Consider the following 23,887-nt stretch of genomic DNA (forward strand, 5'->3'; position numbering starts at 1 on the left):
ATGCACCATGTATCAAGTTTCCAGTGTGTAGTAAAAATTGGCAGAGTAGTTTGGTAGAGATCATTTCACAGCTAGAGATAGATCTCCACATGCTATGCAACTATGCACAATGTAGAAAATATGCACAAATAGGAATGTTCGTAATAGCGGAATGAAACTAATAAATCTATATGAAACACTTTACAGATCTGTCCGATAATCGATCTGTTATAGATGAAGCAGTGATTCCAAGTTTTTCCCAACACAATATTATTAAGAAAATGATGGTCGATCTCTCTTCTTGATGAGATAAAATGCACCATCAGGGAAATTAATACTGGAAAAGCACTAGGCTTTGATGGGATACCAGTAGAGCTATTGCTTTTTGGTTGTGAAAATATTTCTAGAGTAGTGCATAGTAGTTTAATTCTTGCCGTGTGGCGCGGTAGTACATGTAGATACTTAACAAAGAGAAAGAACAAAAGATGTGACTATAGAGGGATTCCGTTGCTTGTAACAAAGATTCTGTTGAATCGATTGCTTATATATATTTGCCCCTACATCATTCATGAATGTCAGTTCGGGTTCAGAACCCATTTTCTTTAAATATAACAAAATTTTCTACTCTTTTAAAAGCTATTAACGTCCAGGAGAAAGTCATAAAATTTGGTAATATGTTACGTCACCGTAAATCTGATACATTTCTTAGAGCCAAATTATTGCTCATAAAAAATGCAATCCGAAGTCTTTCCCGTTGAAATGAGTTATTTGATAAAACCTTCGAATAAAGAAGTGTCCTCGAGAGTGTCTGCCTTGGGGTTGTTTTTGGATAAGGACTGTCTATTATGGACTATTGGGAGAATCCATAAGTCTGACATTTTCCCTTTGGAGATTAAATTCTCTATCCTATTGTGGGAAAAAAAAACTTATTTGACCAAGTTGGTCATCAACGAGGCTCACCTGGCTTGTTATCTTAATGGAAAAATTAATGGATCAAGTTTTTTTTTCCACAATTTGGATTATGGCTCGAGTGAACATTAATAATAAAAAATGTCTGAACCAATAGAAGAAGACAATGAATTCAAGCAGGGTGACACAAATTTATATTGGAATCAGAAATTTAGAACAGAATCAGTACTTGTATCGGAATCAGGAAAAATATTGGAATCGACTCATCACTTATATATATATACGCATACTTGGTTAGCATTTTTTCTCTTATGCATGTTTCATTGGGTAGCAGGGATAATTCCTGTTTGTTTCTCTTGCAATCCGATCTACCAACACTTTGTAGCAGATGACGCCCTAAAAATGAATTTAGAGACATATTAATAAAAAACACCGCCATTTTAGCCGTCTCACATTGTAACCTGCGCCTCCCAATCGTGGAAGCTATACTCATTTTTAAAATTTACTTTGCTAGAATGTTATTTGTACTTTTAAAACAGGGTTGTGGTGTCTTTGCCTTTTCGAGCTTCGAGTGTGCTGTTTAATCTACGTGCAAATTCAAAAACCTTCAATACTATCAGTCGTGAGTTGTTGAATGCAGATGACATAGATCTTGTTGCACACACAGGGTAGGACATGCGGTTAATAGATAAATTCTCAAATGCTTGCAAGGCTTTTGGCCTGACCATTTTTATGAAAAAAAATAAACAAAAAAACAAACAAAACGTTGCTATATATTCACCTCTAACTGAGGTGCCACATGTGGAAACAACTATTCTGGCCGACTGGAAGAGGTCGAAGGTCACTGATCCCTTTAAATATCGTGGTAGTATGATGAGTAGAGATGGAACCTTAGATGTTCAAATAACTCAAAGGTTAACCCAGGATAGCTCTAATTTTGGTAAGTTTGAAAAACGTGTTTGGCTAGATAGAGAAATCAATGTGAAGACAAAGATCTGTGTGTATGAGGCGAAACATGGAATACTGAAGGTATCTTAAAGCCGTGGAAAGGTTTCTATCAAAAATTCATCCCTAAAATACTGAACATCAATTGATAGTGCCTCCCTTGAAGAATTCAACAACTGTAGCATAGAAATAAGGACCGTAAAAAAACAAAAGAACAACAACAACAACAACAATAAAAAAAAGGTAAAATTAGTAAGGATAAAAAATGGAAAAATACTAAAACAACTGCTTTATAGTGATCTTTCTATGAGAAAGAAATCTACAAAAGGTGCACTGAGGAATAACCTTAAGCTGATGAAAATTGATGCGAATAACTGGGAAGTTCCAAATATTCATCGAAGTAACTGGAAAAAAAAATGATCAAAGAAAGTTTGAGAAAAGTGTTTAGCATGCAGTATTTAAACGCGTTCTTAAAATGAATCCGCAGTTCCTGCCGACTTTCAACAAAAACTGAAATGCACAAGCTGTGACAGATTTCTTTTTTCTAAAGCTGGTTTGACAGAAGACAAGACCAACAATTTTCTGAGGATGTGCTGCCACCCAGACCACCAAAGTATAGTTGTATTATCTGTGGATTGGTATGTAAATCTGCAAACAGTTTGACACGACATCCAACGATACATAATGAAATCCCTTCGCAAGCAACACCAAATATTAGCAAGGTTTTCTGCCACATCTGTGAACGATTATGCAACAGTAAAGTACTCGAATTACTAATATTTGAAAATTGTTGCTTAGTTTTTACATTCATTATTTAATGTTGACTTTTCTATGATCTAAATTATATATATATATATATATATATATATATATATATATATATATATATATATATATATATAGTTGAATGTAATAATCAAAGAGGAAAGCGCCCCCGTATGTATGTGTCGTGCGGTCATACAACTTACCTTCGGATAGGATTTGGGAGAAATTAAAGATGGCAGCCATGGATTTATAAGTTATGCAAATGGAATGGCGTCAGTTTTCTGATAAAATGTCTGTTGGCAGAGGCAGTGTGGAGAGAGGTGCTGGAAGTTGAGAAAGAAAATTGTCAGTGACGAATTCTAGCTGGACTTTTGCATATTGTATTTGGTTTATTTTGTTTTGCTGTTTACCAGCCCATTTAACGTCAAGCTATTTCGGCTTAATGGGGGTCAAATTCGACCTTAATTTAATACCGGAGTTTGACGGCTCGCCCCGGTACTTGACTGGCTGGAGAAGGTGGAACTACATTGCTTGTTGTCTAGTGTGAAGAACATTGAAAATGTGGTTCCTCTACGTCTGTCCGGCGGGGCTTTCGCAGTATATCAACAGCTTAGTCCTGAGGAAAAACACGATTATAAAAGGATCAAGACTGCATTATAGACGGCATTCGCTATCGACCCCACCACTGCTTGGGAGCAATTTGAGGCAAGAACCTTGCATCCTGGTGAAATTGACGGTGTTGTTTGGTGGGCTACCTGAGCGGGCCTTGACATGAAAATGTTTGGCAGGGCTCCCAACCGGAGCAAAGACACTCCTGCAGGCTAGCTCGATCATAGCTTCATTGTTCCTTAACGACCTCGTAGACCGGGCTAGGACCGTGATGAAGAATACTTATGAGATGGGAGAACCGGTAGTCGCTGCTGCACAGCGCACATTAAATGAGGATAGACCGTCTCAGGGACCCGTCCTGCGCGGTGAAGTCATGTGTTATAGGTGTAATGACCAGGGCCACACTGCGAGGAACTGCCGGTGGCGACTGACAGTTATTTGTTGCTACCGATGTAATAAGACTGGTCATATGGCCCGGGATTGTTCGGGAAACGGGGTCGGGGACAAAATGCCAGCGTCGACCTCTTCCCCAAACAGAAATTAGATGAGGCGCTTCCGACCATTCAGGTCTATGTCAATGAGACTTTGTGCTCAGCACTCTTCGACTCTGGGTGCTCTCTCACCGTAGTGAGTGCGGGCCTCTGCCGCACTTGTAAGAAGGAGACTACTAGATTAACCACCCTCAGTGGAGCGACGCAGACATGTTGCAGAGTGGGCACTGTGAACATTCGCACTAACACTGAAAATTCAGCTAACGTCGAAGCGCTGATAGTACTCGAGAAACCGCTCAGCTTTGACCTGCTCCTAGGCTATGACGCCATCAAAGCCCTAGGTGGTGCTCACATAACGCAGACGGGGGCGATACAGTTTCAAGAGAAGATTCCAGTATGTGCTGCTTTGAAGATTGATCAGCCAGACTTTATTGTCGAGTTTAACCAGCAGCAGAATGCTTGGACAGCCGCGTGGAAGTGATCGGAAAACCAGGAACCAGCCAACCTGCGAAATGAGGTAACAGAGTACCATGTGCCCGACGAAATGAGGCCTGCATATGAAGAGGAACTTCGTGATGGCTGGTTGGTTCTCTACCCCTATGAGAAACTTCGACCTCCCAAAGGCCTGATTCCGCTGATGGCGGTCGCTCAGCACAACAAAGCAAAGGTGGGGCCAGTGATGGACTATCGCGAACTGAACGCGCATGTTAATGCGTTCACGGCAGATGCTGACGTTTGGCCAGCAAGTTTCAGGAGTGGCGCCAGCAGGGTTCCAATGTGTCCCTGCTGGATATAAGAAAGGCATACCTGCAGGTCCGAATCAGTGAAACAATGTGGCCATTTCAGACGGTAGTTGTTGCTGGCAGGAGGTACTGCCTTACCAGACTAGGCTTTGGCCTGAACGTGGCACTCCAAATAATGAAGGCCATTATTAACACTGTGTTGCCACAGGAAGTGACAATAAAAGATTGGAGATCGGCGTACCTTGATGACATATATGTGAACGAAGACATTGTGTGATCGTCACGTGTGAGGGCCAAACTGACTGAGTTTGGTTTCACGTGCAAGGATCCAGAATGTTTGGTGAATGGCGTTCGTATCTTGGGCCTGAATGTTTGACAAGTGCGAGGGACTTTGAAATGGAGGCGAGCAGTATTCTCCCTGTGTGGAAAACGTGGGGGGCATCTACCAGTGTGTGGATGGACTCGCGTGGCAACAGGCATCATAAAAAGGAGGGCAAGTGAAGTCACCAAAGACTGGGATGATGAAACAGCTGATGATCTGTTGGTTTGCATTGTGAAGGAGACCATCGCAAGGGTAAAGCAGGATGACCCCGCCAAAGGAGACTGGTGCATGCAGAGAGACAAACTGAATGTGTGGGTGGATGCCAGCTCTCTAGCAATTGGTGTGCTGTTGGAGAAGAATGGTGCTGCGATTGAGGACGCTTGCTGGTTGCGACCGGCGAGTAACGCTGCTCATATCAACCTGGCAGAGCCTGACGCGGTGATAAAAGGTATCAACCTGGCACTCCAGTGGAAATTCAGGAAATTACGCATACACACAGATTCACTATACGTGTACCACTGGATATCAGACACACTAACAGGCAAGACTAAAGTGCACACTAAGGCAGCCAGCGAGATGCTGATCAGACGGAGGTCGGAGACCGTAAAAAATCTGGTAACAGAGTACAACCTGTCTGTGGATGCTGTACTGGTCACTTCAAATTGCAATCTTGCTGATAGGCTGACTCGGGTGCCACAGAGATGGTATGGCACCATGAAGAAGAAAGTACCATTATGTGCCGCCTCTATTGAGGTGGCAGATGAAATCAGGAAGATACACCACCTCAGTGAGACGGACATGTTATTTTGTGCAGTTGTCCAATCCGTCGGTGTCCAAAAGTGCAGTGAAAGCGGTAGTCAGGGAATGCCAAACATGCCAGTCAATCGACCCCACCCCGGCCAGATGGCGGAAAGGTCAGTTGGGGGTAAGCGTGACTTGGAGCCGACTGGGTATGGACATAACCCACTACGGCAACCAGCACTTCCTCACCCTGATCGATTGTGGATCGACAAGGTTTGTAATCTGGCGGCCGTTAATTAGACAGGATTCCTCCAGTGTAATCCGTGAATTGGAGTCCATATTTTATGAAAGAGATCCTCAAAGACAATGACACGGCCTTCTGCAGTGGGGAGTTCAAACGTTTCGTAGACGAGTGGGGGATCCAGCTCAGACACAGATGTGCATATGTACCAAGTGGCAACGACATAGCAGGGCGGTGCCATCGAAGTGCGAAGAGGATCGCAGCAAGAAAACAATGCACGATCACAGAGGCGGTCTATAGATATAATGCAACTCCAAAGGATGGCATGACTACTGCAAGCGCACCCACCAATGTAATCCATTGCTATCGAGTGCGCATCAAGGACATTGACGCCCGTCTGCCTGATCGGCAGGAAACCCGAGGGCCGTATGAGTTAGGGGACACTGTTTGGGTGAAGCCTCCCAATAATCGATGCACCAGCAGCTTTCAAAGAGGGAGAATCACTGGCATTATCAGTGAGCAAGCCGTGCTAGTCAATGGTACTCCACGCTATGTGAAGGATATCCGGCCTGCCCTGAATACGAACCAGTTGGCGAGTAGCAGTGATGGTGAATCGTCCAACGATGACCTGTAGATCCGTCCTATTCTCCGGGATGGTACAACTGTGAGCCCAACGCTGACGCCGATAGTTCCAGCACCCCTTCTGAGAGCTCCGATGAAGATGAAGTAGTCCAGTCAATCCCCCTTCGTAGGAGTGCCCGCAACAAAGGACCACGTCCACCATGCTAAATGTGTGGTCTGGAGACCAGGGGGGCAGTGTAATAATCGAAGAGGAAAGCGCCCCCGTGTGTGTGTGTTGTGCGGTCATACAACTTACCTTCGGATGGGATTTGAGAGAAATTAAAGATGGCAGCCATGGATTTATAAGGTGTAGTCTCGTAGAATCTCACGAGATCTCATCTTCCACTGCACACGCATGCAAATGGAATAGGGTCAGTTTTCTGATAAAATGTCTGCTGGCAGAGGCAGTGTGGAGAGACGTGCTGGAAGTTGAGAAAGAAAGTTGTCAGTGACGAATTCTAGCTGGATTTTTTCATATTGTATTTGATTTATTTTGTTTTGCTGTTTACCAGCCCATTTAACGTCAATATATATATATATATATATATATATATATATATATATATATATATATATATATATATATATATATATATATATATATGAAAATGAAAAGAAAAACCTAGAATAATTATATGCTAATCAACGTTTCGTCTCTGGAAATTTGTAAATTCTTTTGGAACTCTGGAAAAGAATTTATAAGACACGCATTTTTGTAAATTCTTTTCCAGAGTTACAAAATAATTTACAATCATGAAATAAACATTACACTGAAGACGGTCATTGGTATACATACACATATATACACATACATGCACATACACACATGTACACCTACATGTATATATACATACACTTATATATACATATTTACATATATACACACATTCACATATACACACACATATATACACACATGCATACATAAACATATACATACATATGCATACACATATATACATACATATTCACATACACACATGCATACACATATATGTATAAATATACACATACATATATGTACACATATATACATAAATATACACATACATATACGTACACATATATACATATATACATATACACATACACATACATATACATGCACATACATATACATGCATATACACATACGTATACATACATACAAAACATATATACATATATACATACACACATAAAAATATATACACATATACATATATACATACATATATATACGCATAGATATACATACATATGCATACACATGTACATATATAAACATACATACACATATACACACATACATATACCTATATACACATACATATATGCATACATACACACATATATATATATACATAGAATAATAGCAGATCAGTTATTACATGCTTCCAGCCTTTCAAGCCTACACGTGTCAGAATTTTTCTATCGCTACAGGACTATTTTTTAGACAAATGTCTGAGGGAGTGTTTATACAAAGAAGTCTCTTACTCGGTTCAAAATGTAGAGATCCAGCAACAAGCAAGAGCAAAATAACCAGAAACAAGTCAAACTGCAAACCAGCTTAATACGGGTGCTGGTCTTCCGCCTTATGTTTTTTAAATCAGAGATTTACTTCTCGTAGAAGAGTTGCTTTTGCCATGGCTTATTGACGCCCTCTCCACCCCACATACGCATGCAAATAAACACATGCACGCACACATACATGCATATTCTAATGCGCGCAAACATACAAACGCATGCACACACATGCACACATATCCACATGCACATAAAAACATAGACGCACACAAATACGCATGTGCATACAGATGCATATACTCACGTACACATAAACGTACATGTAGAATATACATGAAGGAGCGTTCCAAACGACAGAAATCATTAATAATCATGACGACAATTATGATGCGTATGATTAAATGAATTTAACATGCATAAAAAAATTGTAATCCAACACACACAATTTGTAGAAGAGACACACATTAGTTGTGATGTTTGTGCAACTTTTAAACTGAGGATGCGTTTCAAACGGCATAAATCCTTAATGACCATCGCGACGATAATGACGATGGGTACGAGTAAATGAACGCAACATGAATAAAACAGAAAAAAATCCAACACAATTCGTAGAAGAGACAGTCACTCGTTGTGGTGTTTGTGCAACTTTCAAATTGAAGATGCGTTCACAACGGCATAAATCCTCAATTATCATTATACACACACACACACACACACACACACACACACACACACACACACACACACACACACACACACACACATATATATATATATGTATATATATATACATACACACACACACACACACACACACATATATATATATATATATATATATATATATATATATAATAAGAATTACAGTTAAGTTTACCAAAATTATCCAAGATGGCAAAACTAAAGTAAATTATGAATATTAAAGAATTAATATTTATAAAGTAATCTCAACCAGATATAAAAGCTCGATAAAACCAAATAGGAGATAGAGCTTATAATAAAACAAATAGTAAATAAAAAATGTTAAAAAACACTTTGAAAAAGAGTTAAAACATATTTAATTTGAAAAGGAAATGCTAAATAAGTGGATAGTCCTTAATCCGTGTAGTTTTGAAGAAATACTTTCCTTCTCATCAGAGGGTAGGATTTAGCAAAATGTGGGATCGGATTTTGCTTGCAAATGTATTAAATGTATTAAATGAAAGTTATAGATCTTACCTGATAACAGAAAGTGAAGCAGAGGGAATAGGGTGAAGAAAAAGGTGATTTCACGTGAATGGACAATTTGGTGAAGGGTAAAATATCCAATGACGGTAAAATCCAAAGATGCAGAATCCAAGATTGGATGATGACCCCTGAAATAAGGATGAAACGTTAATTACCATTTATTTATTTTAGGTTTTCATTTTCATTCTCAAAACGTCAACCATCGTCTGTATTTTTATTTTTATTCATATATATATATATATATATATATATATATGTGTGTGTGTGTGTGTGTGTGTGTGTGCGCGTGCGTGTGTGTGTGTGTATGTGCGTGTGTGTGTGTGTATCGGGGATCAAAGAAGTATATAAGGATCTTTTTAAACGGAAACTTTAGTATATAATAAATATCGGGGATCAAAGCTCGACAAACAGGTGGAGCTTAAATATAAGAGGGAAATATATTGGTAATAAAAATATATATTGGTGTATATAGATTTATTGATCAATTTGAACCAAGGGAGTACAATACAGCTGGTAGAGGGTATACCAAGCATTTTTAAACCTAATGCTTCATCAGAAGAAGGTATGTGCTAGTTAGCAACGTATTGATGCGAAGTCTAACAGTGTGCATATTAGAAAGATTTGTATAGGTTGTAAGCATTAGAGGGGGGAGAGGTTTATCTAGGGTATTATTAGATAATTGTGTTACTTTAAATATGATATGATGAGTTGAGCGATAGAGGTAGGGAGTATGCTTTAGGGAGTATGCATTATAAACTATGGGATTTCATTAACTAATTAATTAATCAATCAGAATCCAATAAGAGAAGTATGTGCTGATCTATACAATTAAAATAAAGAATAAAAAGAAAAAAATCATTTCATAACACAAGAAGTCCTTGTTTGGAGGGCAGTCATATGATATTAAAAATAAAATAAATTAAATGTTAAAAGTAACAGCTTTTTAATTTGTGAAAAAAGAAAAAAATTAAGATTGTATAAAAGGACAGCTAACAAAACAAAACAAAACAAAACAAAATAAAACAAAACAAAACAAAACAAAATAAAACAAAACAAAACAAAATAAAACAAAACAAAATAAAACAAAACAAAACAAAATAAAACAAAACAAAATAAAACAAAACAAAATAAAACAAAACAAAACAAAACAAAACAAAATAAAACAAAACAAAACAAAACAAAATAAAACAAAATAAAACAAAACAAAACAAAATAAAACAAAACAAAACAAAATAAAACAAAATAAAACAAAACAAAACAAAAAAAAACAAAAAAAAACAAAATAAAACAAAACAAAATAAAACAAAATAAAACAAAACAAAACAAAATAAAACAAAATAAAACAAAACAAAAAACAAAAAACAAACAAACAAGATAAAACAAAACAAAACAAAATAAAACAAAACAAAACAAAACAAAATAAAACAAAAAACAGAAACAAAAACACAAACACGCAAAAGTCAAACAGCGTCTGGCGGAGAAGCGAAGGAGAAGGAAGAAGCTAAGTTGAGAGGGAAGTATGAGAGACGTTAGATTTCGTATGAAAAGAAGCTAAGTTGAGAGGGAAGTATGAGAGACGTTAGATTTAGCGATGGGAGAAAATGGGTCAATAATAAATTCTTCACGTAGGCCAAGAATGCAATCAACCTTGGAGGAAGAAACATGAGTCTAGAAATTCATTAAACGTATTTAATTATTAATGTATTTATTCATATACTTTTATTTCTAAACGTTGAAAAAAATAATTTTTTAAATTTAATTATTTAAATAATTTTAATAAAAAAATGATGATCTAAAATAAAAATAAAATATTCAAGATACAAAATTATGAATTAAAGCTAAAAAATTTAACATTAAAAATTTAAAATTAAAAATTAAAATTAAAGATTAAAATTTTAAAATTAAAAATTGAGGATAAAAAAATTAAGGATTAAAATTTTAAATTATAAATTAAAAATAAAAAAAATAAATTAGAAAATTAAAAAATGAAGATTAAAATTTAAAAATTATAATTTAAAGATTAAAACTTAAAAAAAATAAATTAAAAAGTAAAAATACAAAAATACAGAAAATCAAATGTAATTTTTTATATATTTAAGCCATAATTATTAATATATGTAACGAGAAATTTTAGCTAAGGATTAAAAATCCAATAATTAAAGATTAATGTTAAAAAATAAAAAAATAATAAAATTGTAACGTAGCATAAACAGCGGTCCATATTTTGTAACATTACGTGGTGTTACACTTTACTTTAGTAATTTATAGAATAAAAAAAAAATAAATAAAAATCCGGATTGACATTTGTTCTTTTTTTGACAAAACCATTTATTACCGTCAATCCCCTGTCTCGACACCATTCAAAATGTCTCTCGCTGTCACATGTTACTCTAACCTGGCGAGCGTTTCTCTTTCTTCCGACCGCACGCTGTCCACAGCCGGCCCATTCTCGTCTTCATTTTACACGTCCGTATCCTTCAGCATCCACTTTTTTCTCCGACCACATTGTGTCCTTTTTTTTAATCCTTTTTCTTTTCATTCCCGCTCACGCATAACTGCTAATTTGCCTACGCGTTCAAACGCTGCTCCTGCTGCTAATATAATCTTCAGCTGCTGCTAATATTTTCATATCCGCTCTGTTACAAAATTATAAACTTTTAATTTTAAATAAAAGCATTAAAAATAAAGTGAGAGGAAAGTTTTAAGTGCTGGATTATTGAGTCACAATTTAAGCAGGCAGAAATATATCGTAATTGTCAAAAAACAAATATATCACAAATAAATGTTATCAAAGGAAAAATAAGTTACTCTTCTACCTATCTGGAAAGGTTTTTAGTGGTTTTACTCACTTTAAAACGTGTAATCGCTTTGAAAATCATACAATGTTTATCAATATATTTTAAAAAGAAAAATGTCGGCATGTTTGGTAGAAAAATAACTTATCTTGCCTTTGATAACATTTATTTGTTATATATTTGTTTTTTTTGACAACTTTTTCGAATCTATGTGTATAGTAAAACAAACCCGTTGTGTAAATTATTTACAGTTAAAATGTTATAAAAAAACAAAAAAATTGAAGTTTTAAATATATTTTGTGAGAAATTAATTACGCCCGGTGCTAAAATATTGATAATTCACCAATCGTAAAAAAAAAAACAAAAAAAAAACACTGCCGTGAAAAATGCTTACTTTTAAATATTTGAAAATACTCAGTGAAAAGTTTTATTTATTATTAAAAGAACGGATTGAAAAATATTATATAAAAATTGTTTGTTTTGCATTAAAAAAAAAAAAAATGAAATATTCGACTTTCTCCAATAAAGATAAAAGTTCAAACACAAATTCACTTACGATATTTTGATTAAAATTATCCCAAATGTGCAATTATAATAATTATTTTCCGAATGGAGAATTGTTCTTTTTCTTTAGAACATACATGGACAATCGGTAACACATATTGGTAGCCATATTTTTTATGCCTGTTAGCATGACCACGTGGTTGAATACCGGAAGCTGTCTATACCTACAACTTAATTAGGAAGTGACGTTACGCTGTCATATACATCGGCCTTCTTTCTCGGTAGCCACGTTTGAACTGATCTGACTTCTAGTTTTGTTTTCACCTCACGTGTCTTACTTCACCTCTGGGAATAACTTTGCAAATTTGGGTCATCATGACATACCCTCACCCTTGTCAGACTCTATACTAGCAAACCTAATCGCCATTGACACAGGATTCCAAACACATAACAGTACGTCGGTTTATCTGTCACACTTAAGTTTGAACGATGATTTCTCATCGTTAAATGGCTAAGTTGAACGGACGTATCTCAAGACTCTCCTGCATTGCCTCAATGCATTTTCATCTGAAGTTAGAAGATCGTGTGGATGCTTTTCTCGTCTCGTCCCTCTGGATACGGCGCTTTTGATTGCCATATTCTAATTACGAACCTTCAAGTCTCGCGTTTTCTCGTTAACTTTTAGCATTCTCCCGTTATCGATGTACGTGACTTGACTCTAATCAAACCGATATGAATATCGTTGCCCTTTATGAAACTTTTGCTCGGAGACGGTAATTAATTCTAGACTGTCATGTGATGAGGAAAACGGCCCAAGTCTTTCGTTTAAAGTGTAAAAAAAAAGAGAGATTTATGGATGGATAAATTATCGACGGCCTCTTCATTTGAGGATAAATCGCTGCATTTAACGATGTAAATACTATTGTAAGATTAAGCGTGGTATACATAAAAAATATTACTACAAACGTAAGCATGACACAGCAAAGAAAATGCTATTTCAAACTTAAGTGTAATATACCAAAGAAAATGCTATTTCAAACTTAAGCGTAATATACCAAAGAAAATGCTGTTTCAAAATTAAATATGGCAGACCAAGAAAATTGCTGTTTTGAAAGTATGCATGAGAGACCAAAGAAAATACTTTCTCGAAATTAAGTATGAGAAAGTAAAAAAAAAAAATATTTAAACATGATATAAAAAGAAAACCCTATTTCAAACGTACCCACTCGAAAATAAGTGTCAATGTGTGTATTGTAGTCATTGGGACAGTATTGTTGTAATCGTTTGTGGTGGAAATTTGATATAATTATTTTATTTTATTTTTTTTTTTACACAGTGATCACCACTTATCAAGGCCCGGAAGCCACTCAGGGATAAGGGTTATTGTAAGTACATCACGTTAGTGAGGAGATTTTATGAAGTGTTTAATTAGGGGGCGGTTCATTAGGAATTTGTTAACATTAGACTTGAAGACATCCAAGTTGTAGTCCGGAGGGAAGCAGGCAGACGGAACAGAGTTCCACAGGCGTGCAGTTCTAAGAAAGAAGCTTTGCTCATGAAATCCGCGTTTTGATTTAGGCACAGATATAGAGTGGGGGAAATTTTTCACAGTGGATTCAGCTAGACGGGTGTTTTTCGTGAAAGATTGGCGAGGGGGGACCAGGGATTGGAGTTCAGACGAGCACCTGATTAGATTATTTTGTGAGGATGGTCCAATAAGAGCTTGTTTACATTAGACGTGAAGACGACGATGTTGTAGTCAACTGGAAAGCAGACCAGCAGAACAGTTCCAAAGACAGACTGTTCGAGGAAGCTTTGTTCATGGAATCCATGTTTACTTAGAGGCACCGATAGAGAGTGAGGGAAATTATTGATTATTTATTTTAGACGAGTGTTTTTATGGTAAAAGATTAGCAAGCGGGGGAGGGAGCATAATTAGTCTGAGACTCTAAGGAAGCAAATTCTGCCACGAGCGTGCGTCAGAAGCCATTATCACCGCACAAGTAGAAAGGCCAGGGGTATAAAATCAACGGTAGGTGCTTTGATACGACAGGGGCTCATTGGAAATAAATGTTTCTATTTAGAGCACAACTGAACCGTAAAAATTGACTTTTACACTTTAAACTTTAATTCAAGCTGTTATATATAAAATTAATTTTTATAAAATCAAAGTTCTCTACAATGCAACATAGACTACAATATATTGTGAACTAAATCATTACGGCAAGCCATGTAAAGCTTTTTTCCCGTTGTGCCGCGATGTGTCCTCAACACAGGCAATCAATCGATTTGATCGAAAAATAAGCGATTTTACCGATTTTGATGACAATAAAAATATGGGAATGTGAAACATTCTTTGATCATCATTCAATCCCGGAAAAAGTCAGGTCTCTCTGCTTATATATATATATATATATATATATATATATATATATATATATATATATATATATATATATATAAAAGCAGAGAGACCTGACTTTTCGTGGGATTGTATGCGGATCAACGGATGTTCCACACGTCCAATACATTGAAAACTATAAAATCTCTTATTTTTTTTTATTCAAGTCGATTGATTGCCAGCTCTAGTTGCGGACCATCGCTGTATACTCGGTGGAAGCTTTACATATCTCCCTGCAGAGACTTCGTCCACAACACACTGTAGTCAACATTGCACTGTAGAGAACCTACTGTGGATTTTATAAAAAAATTTATATATAACTGTTGGAATTAAAGTTTAAAATACAAAAGTCAAGTACCATGATTCAATTATGCTCTAACCGGAAACATTCATTTAGAACGCGCTACTTTCTTATCAAAGACGCTACCTTTGAATTTATACCTGACCTTCTGCTTGTGCGGTGATAAACTTCTCAACTGCATTTGTGATGTTAAGCTGTATAAGGATGTTAACTTTGTCCAAAATCTGACCGTTTCTTCTTGAATCGAATTTATTCGATTATCGATTGTCGAGAACACTCCCAGACACATAAAGTAGATGCGTGTAAAATGTCAAAATAATCGACCCAGCCGTTTTGGAGTCCATAGGGAACGAACTCTTACCCCCCCCCCCCCACACACAGATACACCCACAGGCACACTGATACACACAGACAAAGTGTTTATATGTATATTATAATAAAATAATAATCATTCATTTTTACCTACAAACATTAGTGTTTCATGCTTACGCAATCATCAGTGTAGGGCAACAATTCTTGCCGGTCATAAGATTTGAACCCAGCCACGAAGCCACCTTTTGGTCCATTTGTTACACTTTACTTTAGTAATTCATAGAATTAAAACTAGAAAGAAAGGAATAAAAATTCGGTATTTTTGCTTTTTTAACAAAAGATTTCATTACTTTTACTCTCCCGTCTCGACATCACTTAAAAATGTCTCTCTTTCGCTGCCACATGTCTATCTAGTTTAGTCACGTTTCTCCTTCCTCTGACCGCATGCTTACCACAGCCGGACCATTCTCGTCCTCAACTTTTCACATCTATTTTCTTCGACGCACACTTTGATTCTGCTCATGAACACGTGTCGTTTTCTCTTTTTTCTTGTCACGCCAGTTTGCGCACACTTTCTAATTTGCATAGGCGCTTTCTTTTTTCGGCTACTGCTGCTGCTAATCTCTTCACAAGCCAGCAATCCTTCGCTGCCGCTGATATTTTTCCACACGCTTATATGCGCTATGTTACAACAGTTGCTGGTTGCCGAGACAATCACTTTCGATAATCGTTGGAAATAAGTTTGCTATATCGCAACAGCTATTTACTATATAGTTCTCGCGGGAAATGACAGTGTGCCGTCTCTAGAGTTTGATTGCCAATAAAGTTTCAATTCTTTGCACCTTTCTATCCAGATTAGTCCCATCCTCTTCGGTCTTTCCATCCTCCTTGATATTTCATTACTATTTTGCAGGGTATTAGTCCAGGCTGATTTCATCACTTCTTAATATAGACAATTTATAAGATTTCTTTCAGTTTCATTTCTTTTGGTTTTTACGTGGTGTTCTTATGTTTTTTGTTTTTATTTCTGTTCCAACTTCTATGGAGCTGGTTAGTATTTGTATTTTATGTGGGTTGGTTTCCGCATTCGAGATTTTTTCAACAGTATTTATCATTGTTGTCCGTTGTATAGTCTCAGTTTGCCTTTCTGTTATTTTTGCATTTGTTCCACGTTTTTCGTTGTTCCATTTCCTTGCTCTGATAAGATGGCGTATTCTACAATTTAGCGGTGTTTTCCTTCTTGTTAATTATCATAACGTTATGTAACATATGTGTTTAACTGTTTGTACCAGTATGTCTCAGAGAATTTTGTGGTTCTTGTTTTCTAGTATTGTTCTCGGGATTTGCCTGCGCCATCTGCCTGCCTGTTCAGACGTTTACATAGTTTCCAGTGTACTGCATTCTCCAAGCAATCGTGTCTTTTTGTCTAGTTTGCTGTATTGACTTATTATTATTATTATTGGCTCACAAGGAGCTTTCCCACAGGTCATCAAAGATCTCTACTTGAAAACAACCTATGGTGTTTCCTGGAAGCTGAGTGACAAAAACTCTCCCCATATTTCCACTACTCTTCACCTCTTTCAATAACATTTCAAAATAAATTTGCGTTATCACAACAGCCGCTTACCATTGATTTCTCGCTGGCAGCGGCAATTAATCTCTACTGGAATTTGAGTGGCAATAAGCCTCTCCAAGGTTCCAGTTCTCGAGGCACTTGTCCACCGGAGGTCTGGTCAGCGCTCTCTCCTCGGTCTTTTCATCCTCCTTGAACATTCTCGTCTATTTGGCATTATTATTATTATTATTATTATTATTATTATTATTATTATTATTATTATTATTATTATTATGTTCGTTAACTTCATGGTGCTGTGATGAAACCGTTATTTTTTCACTCAAGAGTAGGCTTTTACATCAAAGCGAGTGATCATAGTCAGAGTCAATTAGATTGAAAACACCTGGCATATGGTGTTTGCTTTGTCAAGCAGAACTGACTTCTGGAGTACGGTGATGTTGTAGTTGATTCTCAAGGAGTACAACTGTTTCTCAAGATCATCTTGAATTGAGCCAAGCGCACATATGATGATTGGCACGATGGAAGTTTTCTTATTTCACAACCTAGAAATCTCCACCCTCAGTTTCTGACAGTTCCGTAATTCCTCATTCTTTTTGCTTGTTAAGTTGATGTAGTTTGGGCAAGTCATATCTATTGGCATTATTATTATTATTATTATTATTATTATTATTATTATTATTATGATTCTTCTTCTTCTTCTTCTTCTTCTTCTTCTTCTTCTTCTTCTTCTTATTATTATTATGATTATTATTATTTGCGTGCACTTTCCGTTTAAAATGACAGAAAAATTATGTTTTGAAATTGTTTGTACGAATATCCATATAAAATCAGAGAATTATGACAATAATTTAATAAAATAAATATAATAATAATGAATATAAAATATTATTATGTATGATGACTCACAGAAATAAATACTCACAGTTGATTCATAATTTTGATTAGATAATTTCTTTCCGAATTCATTTCAGGTGGCGAGGGTTGTCCAACTTGCTATTTTATTTCTCGCTTCCCCTCACCGCTTGAAATGATTTCACCCAAGAGATAGAAAATGGCACGTGTTTTACTCGTCAACTGATCTTTTTTTTCTGTTATGATGCTTTACTTCGTAAATTCTTTCCCTGGTCAGTGAATGGGAAATCCTTCCAGACTAAGGCGATTTAAAAAGTTTCTTCTAATTCAGATTGCCTCATTTTGGGGAACTGGATGTTTTGTGTGACGGGACGGATCGGTATTTATTTATGTACAATTACTACTAATTAGTCTTTTTAAAGAGGATCATCACACCAGCGGTTACTAACGGTTCATCCCTGGGAAAAAATCGGTTATTTTCCCTGTAGTCTGAGTGACAATAAATCTGTCCATATTTTCAGCACTCTCTGCTGCTTTTCATCATCGTATCGAACGTCGTATACTTCAGCAGCTTAAGCGGGTTTGTTGGGGATATGTACGTTGAGGGGCCACAAGTCCAAGGAGTTCATCAGAGTACGTTCTATTAAAATATTTGTAAAACACGCAGAGATGCAACATTGCGGCGATGGGACAAGGGTTGGAAATTAATTGACAAAGTGGGACCTATTTGATTGAAAACTCAGTTTGGACCTTATCCAAGAGGGAGAGGCTAATGGTAGATGCACCAGCTCAGATGTGGCAACAATACTCAATGCATGGGTGAATGGTGGCCTTGTACAGGATACTCTCAGGTGTGAGTAGTCTTCTAGCTCGATAAAGGGACCCCACCTTTTTTTGCTGCAGTCTTTGCAATGTCCTCAATATATTTGTTCCAATTCATATTGCCTGTGAATGTTAGGCGGAGGAGTTTGAAGAAAAAATTTTCAGGTAGAGAGTTATTTGTCATAGATATCGGTGGTTGGAGAGGCTTCTTGTAATTATTAAAGGAAAGCAGCTTAGTCTTACTAGCATTAAATGTTACCATCCATTTACGTCTTCATTCCACTACGAGCTGGAGGCCATTTTCTAATGATTCTGCACATGTTGAGTTTCTAAATTGTGATTGCACCCGAGGTTTGGATGGTGTTATTCCACCTCAGGTTCTTTCAAACCCGATACGGCCACTTTTCATGCTAACCACTGATGTTGGTATCACCATGTTTTTTTTGGGTGAGCGTGGAGGAATCAGCAAATCTTTTTTCTCATACACAATGAAAATTTACTAAACAAATGATATTCTCAAAGTACTACTTTTGATAAACATATGGTATTCGTAAAAATATTTGATTCAAAATTGATACGAATGTGCTTGGCATAAACTATGACAAACGTTAAATTAATACACAAACAGAAAGAACAAGCAACGGGAGAATTCAGACCAACATTCTGATCCCCACTTCTCCCCAGTCGAAATGAATCACTCTATTTTTGAGGAAATCCCTTGCTTGATAAGCTCCGAAGACTGACTTTCACCATAGACCTGTCATAGAAGACTTACATCAATCTTTTGCTAAGGTTGTTGGAAAAATGGTTGGATTATTCTACTGCTCCAGAAAGTACCTGACGCCTATCAAGCGACAGATATATTTCTTATGGTTGAGATAAAAAATAAAGAATTAGAATTATTTTATAATATTTTTTTTCTTAAAGATGTAAATTCGTCTGAAATAATGATGTTAAAATAATGATGCTGAGACAAAAAAATAATGGAAGGGCATCAGCAAATGATCAAAGAACTTCCGCATCTATAACCTTATTTGTTTAGAGTTGGTAATCATCATCACAGGTTTATGATCACAGTTTAGTATCTTTGTGTTGGGTTTTAATACCAGTCGATTTTCACGTTGGCAATACTCTAGCATTTAGGGGCCTGGCCGAAGTGCTTCACTCTCCCTGCTTGTCAGAATAAGGTATGGCTCTGAACGATCCTTGGAGGTATACTATTCCAAATGTTGAATAATTAACGGCATGCAACACCGAAACAAGCAAATGTGAGAATTCAAATGAAAAGCTCACAGGCAACGCCAGATTATCTGAGAGAGCCAACGGATAACAAAAGGTGACATGATTTTTTTGAAAGCAAAAGTAAAACACTAGACAGAGGAATAAAAAAACGTGAACAATGGAAAACAGAATTATAAAGAATGTACGCAAATATAAACAGACCAGTTGAACAGAGAATCAGTCACGACCTGAGAGCGAGATGGTCGATCGCATTCCTCCTACCACCTCCATCTGTTTCTGCTCCACGCTACACATCCGTTTGTCAAATAAAATGTGATTGCTTTTATAGCCCCAAAATTGTCATTTATTTGATAAACACAGCAGTATCTCGGCCGCGATTAAGAATATAATTAAAAGGAAAGAATCTTTTCGAACAAATATACACCCGTATGTAACACAAACCTCACCTCTTTCTCCTGTAAAAGGTATTGATTGATTACCAGTCGACAAGTTCTATTATATACAATGAAAAACGAATAAAAAATATGTTTTCTTGTTTAGAAAGATCGAGTGAGAGAAATGAAAATTCTATACAACATCAGCAGAAAATCTCGCAGTGAGAAAGAGAATTATATAACGAATGCTTGTCGGAGGTACTTGCAATGCCTTCGAAGCCGACATACATCCATGTGGATTAAATTTAGTACTTAAATTATTTTTAAATAGGATTTTATTTAAATTGAGTTTTATTTCAATAAAAAATAATACGATTAATCCAGGCATCGGTACATTTTTTACATTAAATTTTTTTCTTATTTTAAAACTTTTGCATTAAAATGTATTTCCTTTAAATTTAAAGTTATTCTGTATAAATACATATGAAAAGGTCATAAAATTTGAAAGACTACCGCTTTAAGTAAAGGTGTCGCCGACTTTCAGAATATAATGGACGCGTTGCTGAGTGGTGTAGAGTTTGCGACGACCTATGTGGATAATATTTTAATAATTAGTAAAACTACAAAGCACCATAAAGCGCACATAATTTTTTTTTTAAAGAATTAAAGATTACGGTTTTAAACTAAAACAATAGAAATGTTTTTATGCTACCCCCACAAAAAAACAAAAAAACAAAAAACAAAACAAAAAAACAAAAAAAAGCAAAAAACAAAAGCAAAAACAAACAAACAAAAAACAACTAAATATTTGGAATGGATAATAGACAAAAGTGGGAGAAGACAGAGCATCTTGCATGCAACTAACGATTAATCAACTTCCAAGAAACCGAAATAAATGCCAAAAAATCTTTTCAAATCGGAGAAACAGTTATTTTCCGAATGTTTAAGTCATTTTAGGATTGTAGATAAAAGAACTTTATGACATAAAAATATATCCCGATACTGTAAACGACAGTAATACAGAAGAAAAACCAATGGACATTGTGTTTGACTCGTTGGATTAACCTGTCCCACAATCAATTTCTCAAAGGCGAATGTCAGAAAGGAAAAGAAAAATACTGATATTATAGAAGACAATCTCAAGAGAAAAAGATATTGAACCCTTACGGAACACATCAAAGTGTATGGGTGAAGTTGATCTATCCACTTCAGGAATAAATGAACATCCAGAGACAATAAATATAGTTACACCTAAACGCCGTTGTCACGCGGTTAGGTAATCACCGACACCTGCTAGTTGAAGTTTCAATCTCGATACTCCATCCGGCATGAAAAGAAACTTATTTCTATAGCTCTAACGTAGTCACGAGATCCATTATTAAAATACGTGTGCATATTGACAACTCACATGGCGAGTTTATCTCGCGTCAGCTTTTAAGCTATGAATGTGTCATCACGAAATGAAATGTATATATAGTCATCAAGATTATAGGAAAAAGAAGGAGGAAAAAGAAAAGAAAAAAAACGCGTGACGAGTTGAAAGGTACGCTTGACAAGCACACGTGTCTTGTCTACTACCTCCTCAAAAGCAGGCCGGTAGACCGGGGTTGCAAAAGAAAAATTACTATAAGACAACAACTGGTTGTGGATAAAAACAAAGGACTGTTATATGACCAGGAAAGTGAAAGAAAGAGCGAACTTATTGTGTCGTGTTGTGAATACGTGTTTGCAACCGTGTAAAACCGGACGAAATAAATAAATTTTATGTAATGGAAAACTATAATAATGGAAGTAACCGCTTATCGTGGCCCATAGGCTACTTGAGGATAACTCCATGAGTGAACACTATGATAAACGGTAATGGTGGACATTGAGTAGAAATTGATCTTTTATGTGAATAGTTCTACAAGAATTTGTTTACATTAAACTTGAAAACGACTATATTATAGTCAGCTGAAGTACAGACCCCTAACTTATTTCGATTTCCCCCTCTATTTTTCAGCTCCAGGACAAAAACAGAAAATGGGTTGTATAAGGTCATTGTCCAGCATCCTCTTGGTCATAATTTTTGTGTCCGTGAAATCAGCGAATATGTATCCCACACCTAGTGTACCTTTGGAGACTATGGACCCTAGAGACGCTTGCCTCTTCCAATGTTCAAACTGCCTAGGGACTGAGGTAATTCTTTTTTTTTTTACTCCCTTTCTTTTTTGTTTCATTTCCTTTTTCTCTATTTTTTTTCCTTTTTGTCATTAACTAAGATGATAAACATGTAAAATTCTGCAGGTTTTTTTTTCACCTTCATATTGACATATTGCCACTTGGACGTAAGGGACTACTAATTGGAACCGTGCCTAAAAAATGATCAAGATGTTGGTTTACGTGGAATTTGAACTTCTGCATATCAGTGCAGTTTGGGAAGATATGAAAGATATCAAAAATATCAGGAAAGGGATGGGATCATCTGCTTCTAATGATTTGAGCAAAATATGGACATCACATCTCAGCAAAAACATCCAATTGAAAATGTTAAAATCTATAATACAGCCCATCTTTCCCTATGGTTCGGAAACATAGGAATTTTTGCAAAAGTTGGAAACACGCTTTAATGGTGCATGTACACGCCTTCTTATCAGAAGACCTATCCGACCAAACAACAAATCCATGGCGAACTTCCATTGGCATCATTTATTGTCAAAGCAAGATCTGTTCAGTTTGCAATCCATTGTTTTAAACCGGTAAATGCAGTTATTCCTTCCTTAGTTCTGTAGAACCTTTACTATCCATTCCTGAAATAAAATGTTCACCCAGATGGCATTGGAATGGGATACCAATGTTGAGAGGTGGGATCTAGAAGCAGTCTTGTGGGACCGGGCTATCTCGCGTGAACTCTATCATTTCGACTACGGTTAAAAGATGATGATGATGATGATGATGATGCTCTGTGTGTGTGTTCATTTTTCTTTTTCTTTCTTTTTTGTTTTGTTTTCTTTGTTTATTTTATTTACGTTCCTTCTTTTTTCTCCTTTCGTTTCTTTATTTGTTTCTTTTTTTAATTCGTCTTTGTTTATTTCTATCTTTATTTTATTTTTCCTTCTGTTAACGTTGTTTCTTTTCTTCCCGTTTTCCATATTTTTTTCATCACTTCTTTCTTTCTTTCTTTCTTTCTTACCCCCCCCCCCCCCCGCCCCGCAAACAAGGCATATTGCCACTTTGGGCGCTAGAGGTTACAATTTGGGATCGTGTCTAATAGGGATTTGTGGAGAGTTGTGCAGGGAGATAATTTTTTGCAATGCATTTAAACTTCTGAGAGTTATTACAATAAGAGAAGCAGGAAACAGGAAGGGAATTCCACAGTCTAGAACAGGTACCTTAACAATGAAGGAGTGTGATTTTGCTACTTGTCAGGTTAGCCAAGAATATGTACATCGAAGAGGAGACGCAACGGAGCACATTCCATTAGTTACTTGTAAAACAGGCACAAAGATGCAAAGTTACAATAATCGAACAGAAGTTCGAGCTTAACTGTTAGTTCGGCACCTATTAGATTTGAGACTATTTTTAAGACCTATTAGATTTGAGACTATTTTTAAGACATTGTCTAATAGT

The 23,887-nt window shown here is 36.3% G+C and overlaps 1 long non-coding RNA gene across 1 annotated transcript in view; it reads left to right on the forward strand.

Annotated features, from left to right (window-relative positions):
• LOC145256363 (uncharacterized) overlaps nucleotides 1-23,887 on the forward strand; it is a 149,804-nt gene that overhangs the window by 81,423 nt on the left and 44,494 nt on the right. Inside the window, exon 2 of the long non-coding RNA XR_013863981.1 lies at nucleotides 22,281-22,456. This is a non-coding gene — a long non-coding RNA (uncharacterized LOC145256363). The remainder of the gene's footprint in view (nucleotides 1-22,280; nucleotides 22,457-23,887) is intronic.

This window comes from Euprymna scolopes, chromosome 32, assembly GCF_053919585.1.
Source record: "Euprymna scolopes isolate OS-2025 chromosome 32, ASM5391958v1, whole genome shotgun sequence".
Taxonomy (NCBI): Eukaryota; Metazoa; Mollusca; class Cephalopoda; order Sepiida; family Sepiolidae; genus Euprymna; species Euprymna scolopes.